Source organism: Protomyctophum bolini (genome assembly GCF_963924005.1).
Source record: "Protomyctophum bolini genome assembly, chromosome: 1".
Lineage (NCBI taxonomy): Eukaryota > Metazoa > Chordata > Actinopteri > Myctophiformes > Myctophidae > Protomyctophum > Protomyctophum bolini.
In genome coordinates, this window is record NC_137862.1 from 30,276,831 (window position 1) to 30,293,189 (window position 16,359).

The following is a 16,359-nucleotide window of genomic DNA, read 5'->3' on the forward strand; positions in this document are numbered from 1 at the left end:
ATGTGATTTATGTCTTGTGTCATTATGGTAGCATGTAGCCCCTTAACACTGTGTTTACAGCTTACTATGCTGTAGGTCTGTGTAAACTAACAAGAGGAAGCAAATGATGGCCGCTGTGTCATTTGTTTCCTTGGTTGGTGTGAGTTTTGTTTAGTGCTGATATTGAAGGTAAGTGAGTGTAGTTTATTATCCTTGACTGTTGGGCAGAAACCTTGTATCTCCATAGTTCAACCTTTTGTAAATTAATTTCCTTACTTGGTCATGCTACAGTGTCACACACAAGTAGCAAATGGCCAATCTCATGAGGCAAAGATAATCCATTATTGAATATTTAACATGTAGTATTCTGTTTTTCAAACCAGTGAAGTATCAGCAAGAGCTTGTGACTAAATAATAACATTGGAACACAGATTATTATATTAATAATATTGGATCAGTTGTTTTGGTCCATAAAAGTAACCATTTTGGACGTACAAGGTTTTTACCCAACCTTCATCTTTTCTCTCTTCTTTGCTTTAATAAAGTTATTTGTTTTTGGTCTCAGAGTTTTTAATCGCATTTTGCTTTATTGTATTGTAATTTCTTATTTATTTCTTTCTTATCTATGACACTAGTTTTTCACTAGTGTATGTGTGACTCGGGTCATGTCTCGCGTACAGTTTCTCATTTGGAGCTGTTTCATGTAATTTACCAGTAAAGCGTCATCACGTCAGTTCACATCAGATATGAACACAGGCCGATATGTGATGTGCATTTATGTGGTTTTTTTAAAGGTGATTTTTCACAGCAATTGCGGCTAGCTCGTCATTCACGTCTGTTGGCATTGCGCCATATGAATTGTGTTTATTGCTGTTCATGTTGTGTACTAATGTTCATAATATTGCTGACAAATACTGGGGCGCAAAGAATGCTGCTACCTCGTATAATTTATGTCAATCGTCCACAAATGGCATAAATTGTACAGTCTTGCCCCATGTTTCCTACATGGGACAACTAGATAGAAAAATACTTGCGCCACGGAAACCTAAAGGCCAACTGCTTGGGCAGAGACCAAGAAAATCTATTTTGTTCATGTTCATAAAGCGCTCAAAGTGCTTGAAGTGAAAAGTGCAGCAGCAAACATCTAGGTCATAAGACCATTGTTCGTGCTATATTATCAGATCTAATTTGTGAGTAAAGCTTCATTACGTAAGCCCACATCACCTATGAACACAGGCCCGGTATGTGATGAGTGTTTATGTCTTGTCTCATTTCACATTTGTGAGTAAGGCTTCATCATGTCATCCCAACATCACATAATTAACTTATAGGGTTAGGGTAGGGCTAGGTATGTGATGTTGGTTGATGTGATGTATGTCTTATGTGCAAGCTTCATCGTGTCAGTTAACATCACATTATGTGGTGTGTATTGATGTGATTTATTTATGCTGCCATTTGCAGCTAAAACTTTGGCATTGACGATGGGCCTATGACCCAAACGTTTTCTGCTGCACTTTTCACTTTTAGCACTTTGCAGCACTTTATGAGCATGACAAAATATTTTCTTAGTTTATGTCTGAGGGGTTTTCCTTAAGGTATTTGTGGAGTGAGTCTTCCGGCTTTCAATTGTATAAAGACATAAGCATGGCTATCATTATAGTCAAGATTCAAATTGAGTGTGTAGGCTCTCTTTTTTTTAATTATATTGCAAAATTGAAACTAATGACTGATTTGGACCTGTAAATTATAAACAAAAACTAAGGCACTGGTGTGGTACTCCTGGTTTACCAGAACGGGGTTCAACTCCCTGCGGTGCCCTCAATTTGTTGTATTTACATGGTTCATTTTCTGCTCATTGTTTCCTTTTCATAGATGATAACCCCCAGGTTCTTTACTGTGTTTGTACTCCCTACAGTTGGGTTACAAGTCTATTTAGGGACCAAGCCCGAAGGGACTCTTGGTCCCTTATTTTTCTCTTCTCCTTCCACCAAAAATGTTAGTTCTGGCTGAACTGTGCTGTCGGGTTTTCGTCAAACTTGGCAATATGGTAGCCCTCCTTTTTTTTGGGCTCCCAATAATTTGAAAATGACGATTTGCCCTGATTTCCCATCACCCCATCTGATCAGGACAACCTAGAGGGCAATGCCAAACGGCGAGGACACAAAGCCCACAACCATTGTCCAATAGGTGGCGCTATAGCACTCAACTGAAAATTCAAACTTTAAACGGGCATAGCTCATGGACCGCTTGACCGTGAGCAATAAAACGTTGATACCCATGTGTAGCGATGGAGCTCGATACCTGAACAAAATCCTTAAACTTGAGTACCCGTTATCAATAAGCTGTGTAGGGATGGAGCGATACCAGGAAAAATCCTTAAACTTATTGAGTACCCGATATCAATAAGCTTTGGGCTTGTTGAGCGTAGTGGCCCATTCATGTTTGAATAATCAAGAGGTGAATCAATAAATGCCAACCAGCACTATCTGGGTAAACTCAATTACGCTTTTAAAGTGGCGGAACATATATTAACCTGTTAACAGTTTCTTTATTTTATTGGTAAAAAGGTCAATTGCCCTAGTATTTGCCCCATTGGGGCAATTGCCCCAGTAGATACTGGTTCTGTTCAGAGTTTATTGTCTCCTGTCTTTCCTCAAAATAATATAAATTGCTCTAAGCCTGATCGATATAAATTAATGAGCTCCATCCCTACCCATGTCTCCTCTTGCCTCACTTTCGTATTCTGACTTTTGTATCTCTCTCCTCCTGGGATCTTTGCTCAAAATGCCTAAACATTTATATATGGAAATTAAGTAAAAGACTGAGTTTACTACAAACTGTAGTCCTGTCCGAACCTGGAAGGACCACAGACGAGGGTTTTAAATGTATAACAATCTTTATTAAAGTAAATACTCAGTGGGTTATAGAACAACACTAGAATGAGGCAAAACGGTAAACTACGACAAGACATTTCATATAATGCAAAGCACTTAAACACAATTAAACTCCCATCACATAATAAAGCCTTTCTCTATAAAATACTAGCCTCTATTACGTGTACATAATATACTGATACAACAGTGTTTGGTTGTGCAATTAACTGGCCCTGGCGGCGTGACCACGCCGAGGGGTTCTCTTCTCACCCTCTTTACTTTGTCGGGTGACCTTTTGTCATAGAGGTTTTTAATCTAGTCTTGACTGTGCAGAGCGTGTCACCCCCGAGGACAGATGCCGGGAGAACTTAAACGCTCTGCCTCCTATTGTAACTTTTGATATTCAGGACTAAACATTTTTGTAAACTATGAACACACTGTTCTGTTAAGATTGTAGGGATCGATGACTTCTTTGAAATATTGTGGTGCCTGACCATTGTGAGCTTTATAGGTGAGGATTTTGAACTATATGTATTTAACCGGGAGCCAGTGTAGAGGCCAGTGATGGTTCTGATCACATGGTTCTCGGACCCCTAGTATAGGGTTTCCTCGTTACTACAGAGGAGTGCCAAATCTTTGATTGCTACTGTTTTTCATTTAATATCCATTCATTCGTTCATATCATTAATGTAATAAATCAAATTTTCATTTATGTATTTGCTACATTAATTACATTAACCCTAGAATCACTATTCTGAGGGGAACATTGGCAAAAAAATCTGATGCTACAAGCTCATGATTTAAGAGGATTGGAAAAAAAGCTTTCATGACTATGCCAGGCCCAGGAAATTAATCCCAATGCATTTTTCCCATAGACATTTCAAAGTATTTATTTAAAGACCCAAGTATCGTACGAAGCAGAGTGGTGACGAATCATGACAACAAACACAATATCTTGGCCCAAACAAAGAAGAAAAACAAAGTGTTGTACCTGTTTTTTTTTTTCTAATTCTTCGTTTTGCCCAAAACATTGTGCCGTCATGATTTGGTCACGACTCCAGTTGTCTTTGTCCGCGGCGTAAACGTCTTTAATAAATACTTTCTGAAAATGAACGGGGATTTATTTTCCGGGTCTCTCGAGGGGGCGGGACTGCGACGCTCTATAGTATGCCGTGGTGCAACTCAGCAGAGTTGCAGCACTTACTTCACACGGGTGTGATTTTTCAAGATTTGAGGATTTGAAAAAAAGATGAATCACGTAAATACTATAGTCCATGGTTTCGCATGACGTTTTTCATGATTTTGCAGGATTTGAGTACAGGATGAAAATAATGGACCTGTAAATTACAATAAAACGAACTAAGGCACTGGTTGTGGTACTCCTGGTTTACCAGAACGGGCTTCAAGTCCCTGCAGTGCTCTGCTCAATTTGTTGTTTTTACATGGTTTATTTTTTTCTTCTGCTCATTGTGTTGCCTTTTCATAGATAACCCCAAGTACTAGTAGTAGTATACTTATATTTATAAGTAGTATAATAAGTTTAAGTAGTAGTATACTTAGCCCATGGTCAAAAATGATGAAAAACGATGATTTGAGAAAAAGACGAAAATCACTCCGAGACCATGGGCTATATATAGTCCATTGTCTCGAGTGATTTTCGTCTTTTTTTTCAAATCCTCAAAAATTATGAAAAACGCCATGCTATAGTAAGACTATCCATATAGGCCTATCTGCCTTTTGTTTGACAGACAGACAGACAGACACCCATGTTGTTGCTTCATGTACTGTACTGTACTGTATGTACTGTACTTTACTGTATGCTCAGTGAATATACTGCTGTACAGATAGTTTCTAGCAGATGTGGAACCGCTTCTCCACGTTTTGCATTCAATAAACCATGAAAGCCTTTCGCTTTAATAACTATGTCATATGATATCGTTGCATGACAATAATATAGATGCTGTACATTGTCCTGACTGTCATGCCAGAGGGAGGGGGGGCGATGGGGGGGCAGTATCCCCTTCCTGCTGCTGTCTGTGTTCCAGACCAGAGAACAGCTGGGCTCTCAAGTTTAACCCATTCTGGGCGGGAACCCCTTTTGCTGTTGGCATCACGTTATGTTTTAGCAGATCTACAAGCTCATAGCGTGCGCTACGAGCTTGTAGGTCTGCTATTTTTGAAAAATCAAAGAACGACTGACATATATAGAAACATTGCTTTTTCAGAAAACTGTCAGGATGTAGAAGAGATTTTTTTTAATCTGATCTCGGGTCAGAATGAAAACTGTCAGGATGTAGAAGAGATTTATAGAATCTGATATCAGGTCAGAATGTGTTAACCTGGTTTGACTCCTGGAAACAATGCAGATCTCAGAGGATGCCAGAGGGAGCGAAAGGGGGGGACAAAATGGCAAGAGTCCAATCGGAAAATGTTGGTCATTAATGATTTTTGTCTGTTTCCCTTTTTTTTCGGGGGCGTTTAACCCATTTTGGGCGGGAACCCATTTTGGTGTTGGCATCATGTCGTGCTTTAGCTATTGAAAAATAGCAGATCTACAAGCTCATAGCGCGCCACCGAGTTGCGCGCTATGAGCTTGTAGGTCTGCTATTTTTTTTTTAATCGAAGAGCGACTGACATAGAAGACATTTTTTGAATCTGATCTCGGGTCAGAATGGGAAACTGTCAGGATGTAGAAGACATTTTTAGAATCTGATCTCAGGTCAGAATGGAAAACTGTCAGGATGTAGAAGACATTTTTAGAATCTGATCTCAGGTCAGAATGGAAAACTGTCCAAAATGATGAGAAACGAGGCTAACTTTTTTTTTCAAAATTTCAAAGAACATGGGCTATAACCCATCGTTTTTGTCATTTCGTCATTTTTTTCAAATCCTCAAAAATGATGAAAAACGGCGCGCTATAGTATGCCGTACGATATGGGCTATAGCCAATGGTCCAAAATGATGAGAAACGAGGCTAACTTTTTTTTTCAAAATTTCAAAAAACATGGGCTATAACCCATCGTTTTTGTCATTTCGTCATTTTTTTCAAATCTTCAAAAATGATGAAAAACTGCGCGCTATAGTATGCCGTACGATATGGGCTATAGCCCACGTTCCAAAATGATGAGAAACGAGGCTAACTTTTTTTTTCAAAATTTCAAAAAACATGGGCTATAACCCATCGTTTTTGTCATTTCGTCATTTTTTTCAAAAATGATGAAAAACGGCGCGCTATAGTATGCCGTACGATATGGGCTATAGCCAATGGTCCAAAATGATGAGAAACGAGGCTAACTTTTTTTTTTCAAAATTTCAAAAAACATGGGCTATAACCCATCGTTTTTGTCATTTCGTCATTCTTTTCAAATCTTCAAAAATGATGAAAAACTGCGCGCTATAGTATGCCGTACGATATGGGCTATAGCCCACGGTCCAAAATGATGAGAAACGAGGCTAACTTTTTTTTCAAAATTTCAAAAACATGGGCTATAACCCATCGTTTTTGTCATTTCGTCTTTTTTTTCAAATCCTCAAAAATGATGAAAAACTGCGCGCTATAGTATGCCGTACGATATGGGCTATAGCCAATGGTCCAAAATGATGAGAAACGAGGCTAACTTTTTTTTTCAAAATTTCAAAAAACATGGGCTATAACCCATCGTTTTTGTCATTTCGTCATTTTTTTCAAATCCTCAAAAATGATAAAAAAACGGCGCGCTATAGTATGCCGTACGATATGGGCTATAGCCAATGGTCCAAAATGATGAGAAACGAGGCTAACCTTTTTTTTCAAAATTTCAAAAAACATGGGCTATAACCCATCGTTTTTGTCATTTCGTCATTTTTTTCAAATCTTCAAAAATGATGAAAAACTGCGCGCTATAGTATGCCGTACGATATGGGCTATAGCCCAGGTTCCAAAATGATGAGAAACGAGGCTACCTTTTTTCTTCAAAATTTCAAAAAACATGGGCTATAACCCATCGTTTTTGTCATTTCGTCATTTTTTTCAAATCCTCAAAAATGATGAAAAACGGCGCGCTATAGTATGCCGTATGATATGGGCTATAGCCAACGGTCCAAAATGATGAGAAACGAGGCTAACTTTTTTTTTCAAAATTTCAAAAAACATGGGCTATAACCCATCGTTTTTGTCATTTCGTCATTCTTTTCAAATCTTCAAAAATGATGAAAAACTGCGCGCTATAGTATGCCGTACGATATGGGCTATAGCCCACGGTCCAAAATGATGAGAAACGAGGCTAACTTTTTTTTCAAAATTTCAAAAAACATGGGCTATAACCCATCGTTTTTGTCATTTCGTCATTTTTTTCAAATCCTCAAAAATGATGAAAAACGGCGCGCTATAGTATGCCGTACGATATGGGCTATAGCCAATGGTCCAAAATGATGAGAACCGAGGCTAACTTTTTTTTTCAAAATTTCAAAAAACATGGGCTATAACCCATCGTTTTTGTCATTTCGTCATTTTTTTCAAATCTTCAAAAATGATGAAAAACTGCGCGCTATAGTATGCCGTACGATATGGGCTATAGCCCACGGTCCAAAATGATGAGAAACGAGGCTAACTTTTTTTTCAAAATTTCAAAAAACATGGGCTATAACCCATCGTTTTTGTCATTTCGTCATTCTTTTCAAATCTTCAAAAATGATGAAAAACGGCGCGCTATAGTATGCCGTACGATATGGGCTATAGCCAATGGTCCAAAATGATGAGAAACGAGGCTAACTTTTTTTTTCAAAATTTCAAAAAACATGGGCTATAACCCATCGTTTTTGTCATTTCGTCATTTTTTTCAAATCTTCAAAAATGATGAAAAACTGCGCGCTATAGTATGCCGTACGATATGGGCTATAGCCCACGTTCCAAAATGATGAGAAACGAGGCTAACTTTTTTTTTCAAAATTTCAAAAAACATGGGCTATAACCCATCGTTTTTGTCATTTTGTCATTTTTTTCAAATCCTCAAAAATGAAAAACTGCGCGCTATAGTATGCCGTACGATATGGGCTATAGCCCAGGTTCCAAAATGATGAGAAACGAGGCTACCTTTTTTCTTCAAAATTTCAAAAAACATGGGCTATAACCCATCGTTTTTGTCATTTCGTCATTTTTTTCAAATCCTCAAAAATGATGAAAAACGGCGCGCTATAGTATGCCGTACGATATGGGCTATAGCCAATGGTCCAAAATGATGAGAAACGAGGCTAACTTTTTTTTTCAAAATTTCAAAAAACATGAGCTATAACCCATCGTTTTTGTCATTTCGTCATTCTTTTCAAATCTTCAAAAATGATGAAAAACTGCGCGCTATAGTATGCCGTACGATATGGGCTATAGCCCACGGTCCAAAATGATGAGAAACGAGGCTAACTTTTTTTTCAAAATTTCAAAAAACATGGGCTATATTAAACCCATCGTTTTTGTCATTTCGTCATTTTTTTAAAATCCTCAAAAATGATGAAAAACGGCGCGCTATAGTATGCCGTACGATATGGGCTATAGCCCACGGTCCAAAATGATGAGAAATGAGGCTAACTTTTTTTTCAAAATTTCAAAAAACATGGGCTATAACCCATCGTTTTTGTCATTTCGTAATTTTTTTCAAATCCTCAAAAATGATGAAAAACGGCGCGCTATAGTATGCCGTACGATATGGGCTATAGCCAATGGTCCAAAATGATGAGAACCGAGGCTAACTTTTTTTTTCAAAATTTCAAAAAACATGGGCTATAACCCATCGTTTTTGTCATTTCGTCATTTTTTTCAAATCTTCAAAAATGATGAAAAACTGCGCGCTATAGTATGCCGTACGATATGGGCTATAGCCCACGGTCCAAAATGATGAGAAACGAGGCTAACTTTTTTTTCAAAATTTCAAAAAACATGGGCTATAACCCATCGTTTTTGTCATTTCGTCATTCTTTTCAAATCTTCAAAAATGATGAAAAACTGCGCGCTATAGTATGCCGTACGATATGGGCTATAGCCCACGGTCCAAAATGATGAGAAACGAGGCTAACTTTTTTTTCAAAATTTCAAAAAACATGGGCTATAACCCATCGTTTTTGTCATTTCGTCATTTTTTTCAAATCCTCAAAAATGATGAAAAACGGCGCGCTATAGTATGCCGTACGATATGGGCTATAGCCAATGGTACAAAATGATGAGAACCGAGGCTAACTTTTTTCTTCAAAATTTCAAAAAACATGGGCTATAACCCATCGTTTTTGTCATTTCGTCATTTTTTTCAAATCCTCAAAAATGATGAAAAACGGCGCGCTATAGTATGCCGTACGATATGGGCTATAGCCAATGGTCCAAAATGATGAGAAACGAGGCTAACTTTTTTTTTCAAAATTTCAAAAAACATGGGCTATAACCCATCGTTTTTGTCATTTCGTCATTCTTTTCAAATCTTCAAAAATGATGAAAAACTGCGCGCTATAGTATGCCGTACGATATGGGCTATAGCCCACGGTCCAAAATGATGAGAAACGAGGCTAACTTTTTTTTCAAATTTTCAAAAACATGGGCTATAACCCATCGTTTTTGTCATTTCGTCTTTTTTTTTAAATCCTCAAAAATGATGAAAAACTGCGCGCTATAGTATGCCGTACGATATGGGCTATAGCCAATGGTCCAAAATGATGAGAAACGAGGCTAACTTTTTTTTTCAAAATTTCAAAAAACATGGGCTATAACCCATCGTTTTTGTCATTTCGTCATTTTTTTCAAATCCTCAAAAATGATGAAAAACGGCGCGCTATAGTATGCCGTACGATATGGGCTATAGCCAATGGTCCAAAATGATGAGAAACGAGGCTAACCTTTTTTTTCAAAATTTCAAAAAACATGGGCTATAACCCATCGTTTTTGTCATTTCGTCATTTTTTTCAAATCTTCAAAAATGATGAAAAACTGCACGCTATAGTATGCCGTACGATATGGGCTATAGCCCAGGTTCCAAAATGATGAGAAACGAGGCTACCTTTTTTCTTCAAAATTTCAAAAAACATGGGCTATAACCCATCGTTTTTGTCATTTCGTCATTTTTTTCAAATCCTCAAAAATGATGAAAAACGGCGCGCTATAGTATGCCGTACGATATGGGCTATAGCCAATGGTCCAAAATGATGAGAAACGAGGCTAACTTTTTTATTCAAAATTTCAAAAAACATGGGCTATAACCCATCGTTTTTGTCATTTCGTCATTCGTTTCAAATCTTCAAAAATGATGAAAAACTGCGCGCTATAGTATGCCGTACGATATGGGCTATAGCCCACGGTCCAAAATGATGAGAAACGAGGCTAACTTTTTTTTCAAAATTTCAAAAAACATGGGCTATAACCCATCGTTTTTGTCATTTCGTCATTTTTTTCAAATCCTCAAAAATGATGAAAAACGGCGCGCTATAGTATGCCGTACGATATGGGCTATAGCCAATGGTCCAAAATGATGAGAAACGAGGCTAACTTTTTTTTTTCAAAATTTCAAAAAACATGGGCTATAACCCATCGTTTTTGTCATTTCGTCATTCTTTTCAAATCTTCAAAAATGATGAAAAACTGCGCGCTATAGTATGCCGTACGATATGGGCTATAGCCCACGGTCCAAAATGATGAGAAACGAGGCTAACTTTTTTTTCAAAATTTCAAAAACATGGGCTATAACCCATCGTTTTTGTCATTTCGTCTTTTTTTTCAAATCCTCAAAAATGATGAAAAACTGCGCGCTATAGTATGCCGTACGATATGGGCTATAGCCAATGGTCCAAAATGATGAGAAACGAGGCTAACTTTTTTTTCCAAAATTTCAAAAAACATGGGCTATAACCCATCGTTTTTGTCATTTCGTCATTTTTTTCAAATCCTCAAAAATGATAAAAAAACGGCGCGCTATAGTATGCCGTACGATATGGGCTATAGCCAATGGTCCAAAATGATGAGAAACGAGGCTAACCTTTTTTTTCAAAATTTCAAAAAACATGGGCTATAACCCATCGTTTTTGTCATTTCGTCATTTTTTTCAAATCTTCAAAAATGATGAAAAACTGCGCGCTATAGTATGCCGTACGATATGGGCTATAGCCCAGGTTCCAAAATGATGAGAAACGAGGCTACCTTTTTTCTTCAAAATTTCAAAAAACATGGGCTATAACCCATCGTTTTTGTCATTTCGTCATTTTTTTCAAATCCTCAAAAATGATGAAAAACGAAGCGCTATAGTATGCCGTACGATATGGGCTATAGCCAATGGTCCAAAATGATGAGAAACGAGGCTAACTTTTTTTTTCAAAATTTCAAAAAACATGGGCTATAACCCATCGTTTTTGTCATTTCGTCATTCTTTTCAAATCTTCAAAAATGATGAAAAACTGCGCGCTATAGTATGCCGTACGATATGGGCTATAGCCCACGGTCCAAAATGATGAGAAACGAGGCTAACTTTTTTTTCAAAATTTCAAAAAACATGGGCTATAACCCATCGTTTTTGTCATTTCGTCATTTTTTTCAAATCCTCAAAAATGATGAAAAACTGCGCGCTATAGTATGCCGTACGATATGGGCTATAGCCAATGGTCCAAAATGATGAGAAACGAGGCAAACTTATTTTTTCAAAATTTCAAAAAACATGGGCTATAACCCATCGTTTTTGTCATTTCGTCATTCTTTTCAAATCTTCAAAAATGATGAAAAACTGCACGCTATAGTATGCCGTACGATATGGGCTATAGCCCACGGTCCAAAATGATGAGAAACGAGGCTAACTTTTTTTTCAAAATTTCAAAAACATGGGCTATAACCCATCGTTTTTGTCATTTCGTCTTTTTTTTCAAATCCTCAAAAATGATGAAAAACTGCGCGCTATAGTATGCCGTACGATATGGGCTATAGCCAATGGTCCAAAATGATGAGAAACGAGGCTAACTTTTTTTTTCAAAATTTCAAAAAACATGGGCTATAACCCATCGTTTTTGTCATTTCGTCATTTTTTTCAAATCCTCAAAAATGATGAAAAACGGCGCGCTATAGTATGCCGTACGATATGGGCTATAGCCAATGGTCCAAAATGATGAGAAACGAGGCTAACTTTTTTTTTCAAAATTTCAAAAAACATGGGCTATAACCCATCGTTTTTGTCATTTCGTCATTCTTTTCAAATCTTCAAAAATGATGAAAAACTGCGCGCTATAGTATGCCGTACGATATGGGCTATAGCCCACGGTCCAAAATGATGAGAAACGAGGCTAACTTTTTTTTTTAAATTTCAAAAAACATGGGCTATAACCCATCGTTTTTGTCATTTCGTCATTTTTTTCAAATCCTCAAAAATGATGAAAATCTGCGCGCTATAGTATGCCGTACGATATGGGCTATAGCCCAGGTTCCAAAATGATGAGAAACGAGGCTACCTTTTTTCTTCAAAATTTCAAAAAACATGGGCTATAACCCATCGTTTTTGTCATTTCGTAATTTTTTTCAAATCCTCAAAAATGATGAAAAACGGCGCGCTATAGTATGCCGTACGATATGGGCTATAGCCAATGGTCCAAAATGATGAGAAACGAGGCTAACTTTTTTTTTCAAAATTTCAAAAAACATGGGCTATAACCCATCGTTTTTGTCATTTCGTCATTCTTTTCAAATCTTCAAAAATGATGAAAAACTGCGCGCTATAGTATGCCGTACGATATGGGCTATAGCCCACGGTCCAAAATGATGAGAAACGAGGCTAACTTTTTTTTCAAAATTTCAAAAAACATGGGCTATAACCCATCGTTTTTGTCATTTCGTCATTCTTTTCAAATCTTCAAAAATGATGAAAAACTGCGCGCTATAGTATGCCGTACGATATGGGCTATAGCCCACGGTCCAAAATGATGAGAAACGAGGCTAACTTTTTTTTCAAAATTTCAAAAACATGGGCTATAACCCATCGTTTTTGTCATTTCGTCTTTTTTTTCAAATCCTCAAAAATGATGAAAAACTGCGCGCTATAGTATGCCGTACGATATGGGCTATAGCCAATGGTCCAAAATGATGAGAAACGAGGCTAACTTTTTTTTTCAAAATTTCAAAAAACATGGGCTATAACCCATCGTTTTTGTCATTTCGTCATTTTTTTCAAATCCTCAAAAATGATGAAAAACGGCGCGCTATAGTATGCCGTACGATATGGGCTATAGCCAATGGTCCAAAATGATGAGAAACGAGGCTAACTTTTTTTTTCAAAATTTCAAAAAACATGGGCTATAACCCATCGTTTTTGTCATTTCGTCATTCTTTTCAAATCTTCAAAAATGATGAAAAACTGCGCGCTATAGTATGCCGTACGATATGGGCTATAGCCCACGGTCCAAAATGATGAGAAACGAGGCTAACTTTTTTTTCAAAATTTCAAAAAACATGGGCTATAAACCATCGTTTTTGTCATTTCGTCATTTTTTTCAAATCCTCAAAAATGATGAAAAACTGCGCGCTATAGTATGCCGTACGATATGGGCTATAGCCCACGGTCCAAAATGATGAGAAACGAGGCTAACTTTTTTTTCAAAATTTCAAAAAACATGGGCTATAACCCATCGTTTTTGTCATTTCGTCATTTTTTTCAAATCCTCAAAAATGATGAAAAACGGCGCGCTATAGTATGCCGTACGATATGGGCTATAGCCAATGGTACAAAATGATGAGAACCGAGGCTAACTTTTTTCTTCAAAATTTCAAAAAACATGGGCTATAACCCATCGTTTTTGTCATTTCGTCATTTTTTTCAAATCCTCAAAAATGATGAAAAACGGCGCGCTATAGTATGCCGTACGATATGGGCTATAGCCAATGGTCCAAAATGATGAGAAACGAGGCTAACTTTTTTTTTCAAAATTTCAAAAAACATGGGCTATAACCCATCGTTTTTGTCATTTCGTCATTCTTTTCAAATCTTCAAAAATGATGAAAAACTGCGCGCTATAGTATGCCGTACGATATGGGCTATAGCCCACGGTCCAAAATGATGAGAAACGAGGCTAACTTTTTTTTCAAATTTTCAAAAACATGGGCTATAACCCATCGTTTTTGTCATTTCGTCTTTTTTTTTAAATCCTCAAAAATGATGAAAAACTGCGCGCTATAGTATGCCGTACGATATGGGCTATAGCCAATGGTCCAAAATGATGAGAAACGAGGCTAACTTTTTTTTTCAAAATTTCAAAAAACATGGGCTATAACCCATCGTTTTTGTCATTTCGTCATTTTTTTCAAATCCTCAAAAATGATGAAAAACGGCGCGCTATAGTATGCCGTACGATATGGGCTATAGCCAATGGTCCAAAATGATGAGAAACGAGGCTAACCTTTTTTTTCAAAATTTCAAAAAACATGGGCTATAACCCATCGTTTTTGTCATTTCGTCATTTTTTTCAAATCTTCAAAAATGATGAAAAACTGCACGCTATAGTATGCCGTACGATATGGGCTATAGCCCAGGTTCCAAAATGATGAGAAACGAGGCTACCTTTTTTCTTCAAAATTTCAAAAAACATGGGCTATAACCCATCGTTTTTGTCATTTTGTCATTTTTTTCAAATCCTCAAAAATGATGAAAAACGGCGCGCTATAGTATGCCGTACGATATGGGCTATAGCCAATGGTCCAAAATGATGAGAAACGAGGCTAACTTTTTTATTCAAAATTTCAAAAAACATGGGCTATAACCCATCGTTTTTGTCATTTCGTCATTCTTTTCAAATCTTCAAAAATGATGAAAAACTGCGCGCTATAGTATGCCGTACGATATGGGCTATAGCCCACGGTCCAAAATGATGAGAAACGAGGCTAACTTTTTTTTCAAAATTTCAAAAAACATGGGCTATAACCCATCGTTTTTGTCATTTCGTCATTTTTTTCAAATCCTCAAAAATGATGAAAAACGGCGCGCTATAGTATGCCGTACGATATGGGCTATAGCCAATGGTCCAAAATGATGAGAAACGAGGCTAACTTTTTTTTTTCAAAATTTCAAAAAACATGGGCTATAACCCATCGTTTTTGTCATTTCGTCATTCTTTTCAAATCTTCAAAAATGATGAAAAACTGCGCGCTATAGTATGCCGTACGATATGGGCTATAGCCCACGGTCCAAAATGATGAGAAACGAGGCTAACTTTTTTTTCAAAATTTCAAAAACATGGGCTATAACCCATCGTTTTTGTCATTTCGTCTTTTTTTTCAAATCCTCAAAAATGATGAAAAACTGCGCGCTATAGTATGCCGTACGATATGGGCTATAGCCAATGGTCCAAAATGATGAGAAACGAGGCTAACTTTTTTTTCCAAAATTTCAAAAAACATGGGCTATAACCCATCGTTTTTGTCATTTCGTCATTTTTTTCAAATCCTCAAAAATGATAAAAAAACGGCGCGCTATAGTATGCCGTACGATATGGGCTATAGCCAATGGTCCAAAATGATGAGAAACGAGGCTAACCTTTTTTTTCAAAATTTCAAAAAACATGGGCTATAACCCATCGTTTTTGTCATTTCGTCATTTTTTTCAAATCTTCAAAAATGATGAAAAACTGCGCGCTATAGTATGCCGTACGATATGGGCTATAGCCCAGGTTCCAAAATGATGAGAAACGAGGCTACCTTTTTTCTTCAAAATTTCAAAAAACATGGGCTATAACCCATCGTTTTTGTCATTTCGTCATTTTTTTCAAATCCTCAAAAATGATGAAAAACGAAGCGCTATAGTATGCCGTACGATATGGGCTATAGCCAATGGTCCAAAATGATGAGAAACGAGGCTAACTTTTTTTTTCAAAATTTCAAAAAACATGGGCTATAACCCATCGTTTTTGTCATTTCGTCATTCTTTTCAAATCTTCAAAAATGATGAAAAACTGCGCGCTATAGTATGCCGTACGATATGGGCTATAGCCCACGGTCCAAAATGATGAGAAACGAGGCTAACTTTTTTTTCAAAATTTCAAAAAACATGGGCTATAACCCATCGTTTTTGTCATTTCGTCATTTTTTTCAAATCCTCAAAAATGATGAAAAACTGCGCGCTATAGTATGCCGTACGATATGGGCTATAGCCAATGGTCCAAAATGATGAGAAACGAGGCAAACTTATTTTTTCAAAATTTCAAAAAACATGGGCTATAACCCATCGTTTTTGTCATTTCGTCATTCTTTTCAAATCTTCAAAAATGATGAAAAACTGCACGCTATAGTATGCCGTACGATATGGGCTATAGCCCACGGTCCAAAATGATGAGAAACGAGGCTAACTTTTTTTTCAAAATTTCAAAAACATGGGCTATAACCCATCGTTTTTGTCATTTCGTCTTTTTTTTCAAATCCTCAAAAATGATGAAAAACTGCGCGCTATAGTATGCCGTACGATATGGGCTATAGCCAATGGTCCAAAATGATGAGAAACGAGGCTAACTTTTTTTTTCAAAATTTCAAAAAACATGG